The sequence below is a fragment of the Trachurus japonicus genome, unplaced genomic scaffold, assembly GCF_045865225.1.
Source record: "Trachurus japonicus isolate A0001 unplaced genomic scaffold, Traja_1.0 AP030503.1".
NCBI lineage: Eukaryota > Metazoa > Chordata > Actinopteri > Carangiformes > Carangidae > Trachurus > Trachurus japonicus.
Genome location: NW_028220636.1, coordinates 15,566 through 27,204, shown reverse-complemented (window position 1 = coordinate 27,204; position 11,639 = coordinate 15,566). Strand labels below are relative to the sequence as shown.

Below are 11,639 nucleotides of genomic sequence, written 5' to 3'. Positions count from 1 at the left end.
TATTTTCTTGGTTGTAGTTTTTTTTTCTTTTGCTTAGTTTATTAGAGAATGGTATATTCCGTTTTTTGATGTGTTTTGTGTGTTGATTTTAAAGTTTTTAGTTTATGTTGAGTTTGATTTTTGAGTATGTTTGTGTAGTTAGATTTTGTAGATTAGTTACTTAAGTCTTACGTTTGTAGATAGAATTGTGTTTCTTTTGTTAGAATTTTTTTTTTTTTTCTTTTATTGTGGTTGTTGAACTTCTTGTTCCACCGAACTCCTTCGAAGTTTATCTCCCTTCACCTCTTATGATTATTAAACAATAAATAGTCCCCTAAGTACTTTAATTGCGTAGAAGACTCTCCTTTTGGGCTACCCTCCTTATCCTGATATTTTTTGTTTTAGCATTGGGGCTTCCACCGGACCATGTCCCAATTATAAATAGCCATGCCACAAGGAGATTGCCCCTAGTGTATAGAAGGTTTTTTTTTCAATACTTGTTTGTGTTTTTATAGTGTTTTACTGTAGTTTCTGGAAGTCCCCATATGTATGTTTGGTTAGGATAGTAAATGGTTGTTGTTTGGGAGATTTGTGGAGAAGGGAAATTAAAGGATTGGATTTGGATTTGGGTGGATGGAAGAGGATATAATTGTGATCAGCATAGTTTTAGATATATATAATGTGGTTGTATGTATTCGGCGATGTGTTATCGTTGATCCCTGTGTTATTTTTGTGTTAAGGTTGTGGTGGTGTGTATAAGGGATTTGTATATTGATTTTGTCTCAGTTGATGGGGTCGAATGTGTGATAGGCGTTGTTGGTGGTGGGGGATGGACAGCAATTGTATTGTGGGGGGGACGGGCGTGTATTGGGGAGGGGGTGGTTTGCTGAGGGTTTTTTTTTTGTTTTTTTTTTTTTTTGTTATGGTATTTTGCTTTTTTGGTTTTTTGGTTTTTTTTGGGTTTTTTTTTTTGGTGTTGATTTTTGTTGTTTTGGGGGTGTGTTCGTTTTTTGTGGGTTTGGTTTGTTTTTGATAGTTTTTTTGGGTGGGTGGTTTTTTTTTCTGGTTTTTGTGTGGGTTTTTGGGGTTTTTTTTTTGGGGGTGTGGGGTGGTTGGGTTTTTTTTATTTTTTTTTTTTTTTTTTTTTTTTTTTTGTTGTTTTGTTTTTGTGTTTGTGTTTTGAGTGGTGTGGTGTTACGTTTTTGGGTTGTATTGGGCTTAGGGGGTTATGGGGGTGGTGGGTGGTGGGGGGGGGGGGGAGGGGGGGGGTGTTGGGTGGTTGTTTGTGTTTAAGAGGTGGTGGAAGGGTTGTGGTGTTGTGGGTGGTGGGGGTTGCGTTGGGGGGCGTCGTGGTGAGGTAGTGTAGGTGTTGGTGTTGTGGGTGGGGGGTGGGGGGGGTGGGGGGGGGGTGGGGGGTGGTGTGGGTGTGTAGGTGGTGGGATGCGGGGGGGTTAGGGTTGGGGGAGGGGTGGGAGGGGGGGTGGGGTCGATGGTTTGGGGGGGGGGTAGGTGGGGATGTGGCTGGTGTTGAGGGGAGGTGATGGGGTGCTTGGGTTGTGGGTTGTGTGGGTAGGGGGGGGGGGGGGGGGTGTTGGGAAGTGGGTTGGGGAGTGGGGTGGGGTTTGGGGTGGGGTGGGGGGTGGGTGTTGGGTGAGGGGGTTGTGTGCGGGGCAGGGTGGTGGGTTGGTGTGGTTGGGTGTTGGGGGTCGGTGAGGCGGAGTGGGGGGGGGGGTTGCGTGGGGTGGTGGTTTGTGGGGGGCCGGTGTTGTGGGTGTGGTGGGGCGAGAGGGGGGTTACGTGGGTAGGGTGGTGGTGGGTTTTTGTGGTGTGGGTTTTTTGGGGTGGGGTGTTTTGTGGGTGTTATTGTTTGGTATGTTGGGGTTTTTTTTTGTTGGTTTTGTGGTTGGGTTTGTTTGTTATTTATTGTGTGGGTTGTGGATTTGGGGTAGGTGTGGTTTTTTGGGATGGAGTTTTTTTTATGTGTTGTTGGTGTTATTTTTGTTAGGTTAGTTGTTTATGTATATTTTTTTTTGGCTTGTTTAGTTTTTTGTTGGTGTGTAAAGGGGTTTGGTGTGAGGGCAAGGGGGGGGGGGGGGGGGTGGGGGGGGGGGGGGGGGGGGGGGGGGGGGGCAGTTAGAGATAGGGGGGAGGAAGAGACGGGGTGGGGGGGGAGGGGGGGGGGGGGGGGGGGGGGGGGGGGGGGGGGAGGGGGGGGGGGGGGGGGGTGGGGGGTGTTGGGGTGGGAGGGTTTGGGCTGGGGGTCCTTTTTTTTCCCCACCATCTCTTCAATTTTTTTATCACAAATCACTGTATGTTTTGTAATTCTACATCTTGGGGCAGGCGTGGTAGGGGGGTGGGGGGGGGGGGGGGGGGGGGGGGCGGCTTTTATTGTGGGCTGGCTGTTGCTGGAGCAGTGGCTAAGTTGTGCGTATAACGGGGAAGGATGTGTTGGCGGTCGAGGATTGGTGTGGGCGGGGGCATTTGTGGTGATGGGTGTGCTGTTGTGGTGGTGGTTGGGGCGGGAGGTACGGATTTGTGGGGGGGGTTTTGTGTGGGTTTTGGTCGGTGGGGGGGGCTTTGTGGAGGTGTTAATGACATTCACATCAGGGTTTTTTTTATTTTTTTTTTTTTGGGCGTGGGGATTATTGATTGATTGGCGAGTACGGGTGCACCGGGGGGTTCTGTAGTTGAAAGGGTGGGGAAGGGTTAATGTGTTGGGTCTGGGGGCGTAAGGTGGTTAAGTGGGGGGATTGTTGGGTCGGGGGGTGAAGGGGTATTTATGGGGTGGGTATGGGGGGGGTCATGTGGGGTGGCAGGGGCGTGGGTGTGGGGAGGGAGTCGATGTTATGTTTGTGGTTGTAGGGGGCCAGGTTATTGAGACGAAGCAAGAGGCAAGAAGTATCAGCGAGGAAGAAGAAGAAGAAAACGGAATGAGGAGAAGAAGAAAGAGGAAGACAGAAGAAGCATTACAGGAAAAAAAAATAGGGGGGTGTGGACGGAGAAGAAGAAGACAGAGAAGAAGATAGAAGAAAGGACGAAGAAGAAGAGAAGAAGAAGGGGAAGAAGAAAAGAAGCAGAAGCGAAGTAGGAAAAGAAGACGAAGTAAGAGAAGAAGAAGAAGACGAGGAAGAATGACGAAGCAGAGAAGAAAATCAAGAACTCGAAAGGGCATCCTCCTCAGCCAGTCCAAGAAGCAGCAGCCTCCTATCCTCCTCCTCCTTCCTCCTCCTTTTCCTCCTCTCCTCCTCCCTCCTACTCTTCGCTCCTCTCTCCTTCCTACTCCTCTTCCTCCCTTTACCTCCTCCTCCTTCCTCTCCTCCTTCCTCTTCCTCCTCTCCTCCCCTCCTACTCTCTCATTCCAATTCCTCTCCTCCTCCTCCCCTCTCCTCCACTCATCCTCTCCGCCCTCCTTCCTTTCCTCCTATCATCCTTCCTCCTTCCTACCTCCTACCTCTCTCCTCCCTCTCTCCTCCTCCCTCATACTATCCTCTCCTCCTCCTCCTCCTCTCCTCCTTCCTCCTTCCTCTCCTCTCTCTCCTCATCCTGCCTCTCCTCTCTCTCCTCATCTCCTCCTCCTCCTCCTTACCTATCCTCCTACCTCTCACGATACCTCCTCCTCTCATCCTCTATCTCATACTCTTTCCTTTTCCCTCATCCTTCCTCCTCTCCTCCTCCTCCTCCTCCTCCTCTCCTCCTCCTCCTCCCTCTGTGCTACAGGTGGTGAAGGTTGTTGGAGCTGCGTTGTAAATTTTTTGTGGAAAGGTGAGTCGCCTCTGACGCCATCTCACTTCGCGGTGCTGCACTTCCTGCGGTCGAGGGTCGATGAGCTGGATGAGAGAGAAAGCGAGCTAGTCGGCCGTAGAACCAGCGGTCTGCTGAGGAACATTGTGGTCCTTCGGTCAGTCACCGCAATTTCAGTTTGTTGGATAACGGATCGGATCAAATATTGGAAAATGGATTGTTTCAAAACTAAAAAACGGATTCTGAGATCGGATTAGATCACTAATTTAGGGATGTCACGATTATAGATTTTCTTGGTACGATTATTGTCAGAGAAATAATCACGGTATTACGATTATGACGATTATTATGCATTTATCAATTTCTTTTAAACACTATGAACGTGTAAAATCAAATATAGCCAAAATATACTTACGGAAATGTTTCAAATCTATACCAAATGTTTAAGTTTATTTTAATCTTTTTTATTAAAAATTACAAATGACACGCTTACATTTAAATTCGGTCCGGGTATAAAAGTATAATCCGTTTTTTCGTTTTAAAACAAAAACGGAAACAGCGCCCCTTTTTCCTTTTTTCATTTTAACCAAAAAAAACAGGGATCAAGAAACGGTTTGTTTGCTGGGTTTTTGCTGTCTAGCATAAAAAAAACGAGGGAAAACGATAAACCCAAAACCAAATAACGGCCGAAATTTGGTTTTTGCAAATTTATTTTGGCGTTTTTCGTTTCTTTTTTTTAATGAATTTGATATGACGGGGGACATCGGTAAGCGGAAGTGAAGTGTAAATACCGTCATAAAATAATATTTTAGCGTGCTGGCGCTAACTTCTTAGCATATATTTTAGACTATCCGTTCCTCTTTCTCACCCACATGGTCCACTTTTTTTTTTTTTAATTTTATTTTTTACTTCTGTGAAATCTATAACCGCTGGTGGTTTGGAAGATCGTGGTAGCGGCCTATAATCTTTTCCTGACGTTCTTGCGGTTCGATATTAAAGTCGACTAAGGTTCATTCATTGACAGACAACACAAACAGCCGCGCTGCCAGCCAGCTGACGCACACAGCACAACACATAGCACAACAACACAAAGCACGGCGACGTGTGCGGGTGTCGGTCTATACGCTAAGAAGTTAGCGCCAGCACGCTAAACTATTATTTTGACGGTTTTACACTTCACTTCCGCTTCCGGTCTGTCCCCCGTCATATCATATTCATTAAAAAAAAGAAACGAAAAACGACAAAATGAATTTGCAAAAACCAAATTTCGGCCGTTATTTGGTTTTGGTTTTTTGGTTTTCTCGTTTATTAAGCCGACAGCAAAAACCCAGCAAAAACCGTTTTTCCGTTTTTGTTTTAAAATGAAAAAAGGAAAAAGGGGCGCTGTTTCCGTTTTTCCGTTTTTGTTTTAAAACGAAAAAACGGATTATACTTTTATACCCGGACCAAATTCCTACCAATTCAGTGTAAATTCACCGCGTTCACAGGCTTAATAATCTGATCCGGAGTTTGGATAACGGATCGGATCAAATATTGGAAAATGGATCGTTTCAAAACTAAAAAACGGATTCTGAGATCGGATTAGATCACTAATTTAGGGATGTCACGATTATAGATTTTCTTGGTACGATTATTGTCAGAGAAATAATCACGGTATTACGATTATGACGATTATTATGCAGTAATCAATTTCTTTTGAATGTGTAAAAAATCAGTATAGCCAAAATATACTTACATGACTGATTGTTTACACAAAATATTTTAAATGTATATTAATATAGGACCAATTATTAATCCCCCACGGGAAATGTTTCAAATATATACCAAATGTTTTACCTTTATTTTAATCTTTTTTTTTTTTTTATTACAAATGACACACATTTAAATTCCTACCAATTCAGTGTTAACGTACATAGGTATACGTACATGTAAATTTACCAGTATTTGTGCAATTACCTTTACTTTGCTAACATGGTTCTGACATATTATCTTTTTTTGGAAAGTGACGGTATTTAGGAATCTTTACGATTAATTAATTGTGGCGTTTAATACCACGATTAATTGTGAAAACAAGTAATGTGACATCTGTAATCACTATAATCCAATCTTGGTTTTAATCTGGATCAAATCCTCAGTTTGTGTTGTTTAAAACTTTTTTGCAAGATCAGGAAAACTTTGATCCATAAAAATCTGGATTATTCTGATCCCAGCAGTTTGGAGGATTTCAGGAACAAAATGTGATTGAAATTCACTTCAAACTGGTCAAATAAACAATATTTATCATGTAGTATAAACTGTATACACATTTATTTATTTAGGCCTATATTTTGCGCCTGATTTTAAAAAGAAAACTACATCTGCCGATAAGGTTCCAACATCAAATTTTTGTGAAAGTTAACGGTATTTAGGAATCTTTACAATTAAATAATTGTGGCGTTTAATACCACGATTAATTGTGAAAACAAGTAATCGTGACATCCCTAGTTGTGAACAATTGGTGGTTTGGAGGTTTGTCCGTGTGGTTTTGAGAGTGTAGCCTAATTTCTGTTTTGAAAAATGAGCCAAACCAACGGAGAAAAACTCTAATAAAATATTAAATATACAGTATGTTCCTGTCTGTCTTTCTCTGGTTTTAAATCGTCGCCTTTTTTCTGAATATATTTCCCAGAAATCCCCGGGAATTATTGCCCCTTGGGTGTTAGCGTTGTTGCTATCACTTAGCACCGGGTAGCCATGGTAACTCCGGTTTGCCTGCATTCATTTTTAGTCGCGTTTTTTGCTCTAACCATCAGGACAAACGAGTTACACTTGCAAAAATACAACATCTTACCAAGGATTATTTGTCTGATTTCTAGTCAAAATGTCATTTCTAGTCAAAATTAATCTAATTATTCTTAAAATAAGATTCCTTCACTTTTTAAAAAGTAGCTTGTTTTTATACACTTTTTAATTTTTTCAAGCAAATTTTCCACTTTAAATAAGTAGAAAAATCTGACAGTGGAGCAAGTTTTTCTTTCTTATTACAAGCACAAAAAAAACCTGCTTTCACTGGCAGATTTTTCTACTTATTTCAATTGAAAATTAGTTTGAAACAAGTGAAAATGATCTAAAAACAAGTTAATTTTTAGGTGATGAAAGAGATTAGTTTTGACTTGAACATGAGACATTTTATATTAAATATACAGTATGTTCCTGTCTGTCTTTCTCTGGTTTTAAATCGTCGCCTTTTTTCTGAATATATTTCCCAGAAATCCCCGGGCTGCTGTCGACCATGTGGCAAACTCTGGGCCAGGCCAACGGTCCCAGCTCCGTCTCCACGGCAACAGGCGGGAGCGATAGCTACGCCCCCTATCACCACCACCACACGGCGGCGGCCAATCAGGAGGGAGAGTTCAGCCCCCAGGTGCAGGTGCAGCAGCTGCAGGACGAGCTGAGCCGCGAGCTGTCCGAGTCCTGGGGTCCGGTCGGCGGCGGCGACGAGGACGAGGACGGGGACGGGGACGGCGACGGACGGAACGGGGCGGCGCCGACCTGGTGTTCGGGAGCCACATGGGCGAGGTGGCGCCGCTCTGCAGCCAGACCGACATGGAGGAGCTGAGGAGGAGCTGCTCCGAGAGCCAGTGCACCGCCGGGGAGGCCACCGGGCAGGTGAGGAGCGCCGAGGTCCGGTTTACATTGGACCTGATCTGAATTACTCTGGTTCTGTTCTGGTTTGACACGGAAACTGATCCAGAACACACTAAATCTGAACTGAATCACACTGAATCTGACCCTGTTTATACAGAACCTGATCAAGATTTTACTATTTGTGATCCGGTTTACAATAGGTGCGTTTACATGGGTCCAAAAATCCTATTTACAATCAGATTAACTGTGCGTTCACACCAAAAGCTTCCAAAGCGCCAAAACGCCAGAAGTCAATTCATTTTCAATGAGAGCCCAGCGACACTGAGCGTCCAAAGCGTCAACAGACGAGAAGTTGAGCCCTGGTTAACTTTAGGGTAATTAGCTATGACGCGGTTCAGCGGCAACCGGCGGCAACCTGTCAGAATAGAGATGTGTATTTCAGCTCCCCAATGACCAGCGCGATCGAACTTTGATGTCAGTCACGTGACGAGCGACCAAAGCGGCTGAAGATATTTGCCGTTTTGGGAGCTGTCTTGTCTGACGCCCACCCTCAAGCGTTTTTGACGCTTTGGAAGCTTTTGGTGTGAACGCACAGTTAAAGGTCAATCAGATTCTAAATGTCTCATGTGAACACCGTACCGGATTCGATTCACCCGCATCTGATTGTATTTCGGATCGGATTGAAAGAGCTAGTCTACGCCGATTGATAATCAGCTTCATGCTGCATGTAAACGGGGATTCGGTCGATAGAGTGGATTATTCATTCTGCGCATGCGCGTCATAGTACGTAGGCGTCACGTATTGACGTTCGCGGGAAATAGGAAACAGGAAATAGGGAAGATTGTAGCAACGTAGCATGCTATCGAACGTTAGCTGCTCTCCAGCGTAGCCCCGCTCAGCGGCCGGCTTGGAGGCGTGGTCGCCATGGAGCCGGGCTCCGCTGGCCACACAGGTGAGGAGCGGAGGAACGGAAGAGCCGTCGCAAGCGCCACTTTCAAATACTTTGTAATCGGCTTCAGCTGGGTCCATGTATATGCGGATTGAATGTGGATCACTTTATTTAGTGTTCATGTAAACAGGTCAAATAAGATTAAGAAAAGATTGAGAAAAACACTGCATGTAAACGCACCTACTGAGTCTGACCTTGTTAATACAGAACTTGATCCAGATTTTACTATTCGTAATCCAGTTTATACTAAACTTGATTCTGTTTACTCTGGATCCATTCAGAGTGACACCAAACCTGATCCAGAACACACAAAATCTGATCTGAATCACACTGAATCTGATCCAGATTTCACTATTTGTGATCAAGTTTACATTGAACTTGATAAAAAAAACACAGGATTTAACTTTATCTGATCTGGATTACAGTGAATCTGGTACAGTTTTCATTCTATGTGGCCCGGGTCACTCGGGATGGGATCTGGATTACAGTGAATGTTATCCCACTAAAACTGAATCTGATTGGGTTTTCACCTGATCTGATCCAGATTACACTGTTGTGGATTACACTGGAATTGATCTGGATTATTTTGAATCTTTCTTATCCGGATTGCACTGAATAATGGTCCTGTTTACAGTTAATGCGATCTGGGTTACACTAGATTTGATCCAGATTTCACTATTTATGATCCAATTTACACTTAACCTGATCCAGAATACTCTAGAATGCCAAACCAGATGGTGCAACAATAAATAAAGAATAGCTAGAATAAATAATGCTAATACAGAAATAAAACAAACACAGAAGAGACAACAGATGATCCAGATTTCACTTTTTGTGACACAATTTACACTTAACCTGATCCAGAATACTCTAGATTTCAATAGATCTGATCCAGATTACACTGGAATTTATCTGGATTACTCTGAATCTTCATCCAGATTACACTGAAACTGATTTACAGTCAATGCGATCTGGATTACACCGGATTTGACCCAGATTACTTTGGATCTGATCCAGTTTGCACCGAGTTGGGTTCAGTTTACATTGGATCTGGAATAGATTACACTGAGTCTCATCCAGATTACAGTAGATCTGAAACTGTTTACACTGGACTTTATCTGGTTCAATTTATTCAATCCAGTTTAAAGGGATAGTTCAACATTTTGGCAAATTGGCCCATTGCCATAACCCCTATAGTCATAGCAGTAGGTTCGTTACCTTTAATTGTCGGTGCAAGCTGGTTTTTTGAAACGGCGGAGCAGAGGCCGTGAGCTGCTCAGAGCTACGATACAGAGGCTCATTATGGGATTGCTTGGTTTACTCATCAAACTCATCAATTACACAATCCAAACAACTCCACAACGCTCTAGTGGACAAGTTGTGAGATGCACATTCACCACGCTGTGAGATAATAACAACAACGTTATCCACACAGAGTTGTTTTAGTGGGAATTTCATGCAAAACCGCTGATGCACGTTGCCTTCAGGGTCAGTTTTTTCATCATCAGTCTCTGGATTTCCCTCTAAAACAACTCTGTGTGGTAACGTTGTGTTATTATCTCTTAGCGTGGTGAATGTGCAGCTTCACAACTTGTCCACCAGAGCGTTGTGGAGTTGTTGGATTGTTTTTTTGTATGAGTTTGTTGAGGGGAATCCACGAAATCCCATAATGAGCCTCCGTAGTTAGCTCTGAGCAGCTCTCAGGGCTCTGCTCCGCCGTTCTAAAAACAGCTCAATCTGCACCGACAAATTAGAGCTAATCAAAAAAACTACTGCTATGGACCATTAGGGATTATGGCAGCCAATGGTTCCAATTGGCCAAAAATGTTGTACTATCCCTTTAAAAACTAGATCTGATCCAGTTTGGTTTGGTTTTGATTCTGGTTTTATTGGTTTAATCTGCCCCGTCCCGGTGAGCGAGGTGGAGGTCTCCCCCGGCTCTGGTTGTACTTTGCGACGTCGCGGTACGTGGCAGGCGGCCAATCAGGCGCAGTCTCCCACGGCGATGGCCCGGATGCTGATGCTGGGCGTGTTCGACTTGAACACCCTGATGAACAGCACCTGAGAGGGGGGCGAAGACGCCGGCCGGCCTTCCACCCGCAGCGGAGCGCGCTCGACCCCGCAAGGGATCAACGCCATCTTCAGTAGGTCCAGACACCGACGCACTCACTCTTCCTTTATAGGGAGAATTTCGGACGTTTTTTATTTACCCCTACACTGCAAAAACTCAAAATTATTTCCAAGAATATTTGTTCTTATTTCTTGTCATAATGTCTCTTTTCTAGTCAAAAAACTAAACTCTTTCCACTTAAAATAAGTCTTCATCACTAAAAAATTAACTTGTTTTTAGATCAATTTCTCTTCACTTTCACCATCAGGACAAAGATTTACACTGCAAAAAATCAAAAATCTTTCCAAGAATATTTGTCTTATTTTCTAGTCAAAATAAATCTAATTATACGTAAAATATGAACTGTCATCCACCATTTAAAAAGTAGCTTGTTTTTTAGACACTTCTTTTAATTTTTTCAAGCAAATTTTCCACTTTAAAATAAGTAGAAAAATCTGATAGTGGAAGCAAGTTTTTCTTCCTTATTACAAGCACAAAAATCCTGCTTCACTCTGGCAGATTTTTCTAATTATTTCAATTGAAAATTAGTTTTGATACAAATGAAAATGATCTAAAAACAAGTAAATTTTTAGGTGATGAGTCTTATTTTAAGTGGGTAGGAAGAGATTAGTTTTGATTAGCGCCGACTAGCGCCAGGTAGCCCATGGTGTAACTCCGGTACCCGGCAATATATATATGCTTTGCCGTGCATCAATTTTAGTCGCGTTTTTTTGCTCCGTCAGCCTTCAGGAAATACGATTTGTGGGGTCAAATTTGGCCGAGATTCTACTTAAAAACATGCCTTCCTCTCGCTCTTTCTCTCTCTTACGCTTTCCACCATTCTCTTCCTCAGACGCCATCTTGGCTCGCGGTTTCCTCTCGCCAAGAAGGGAGTTCATCGGCTCCGGCATCAACTCCAAACTCTACCAGAGATCCGCTTCGCTCCCGCAAAAGCTCAAATCGGGATCCCCGCTTGCCTCTGACGGACAGCTCGCAAGCCACCGCCGGCCTACATCCACAGTTTTAAAAGGGATAGTAGCTTATTTTTTCAGTGGGGTTGTTATGATCTACAAATAGCCCCTAAGTACTTTAACTGCAAGGGGTTTTAAAGGAAGACTCTCTTCACTCCTCCCGTTAGCAACGCCAGCCCATAATAGCCCTGCCCAGAGATTTACAACATACCTTGTTGTGAACAGACCCTAAGAAACGGCCTATTTTCGTGGCCTAAGGCAC

The 11,639-nt window shown here is 43.7% G+C and overlaps 1 pseudogene; it reads left to right on the top strand.

Moving 5' to 3' along the window:
* The first annotated feature begins 4,470 nt into the window (after positions 1-4,470).
* On the top strand, positions 4,471-11,433 carry LOC146960287 (uncharacterized; annotated as a pseudogene).
* Positions 11,434-11,639: the final 206 nt, after the last annotated feature.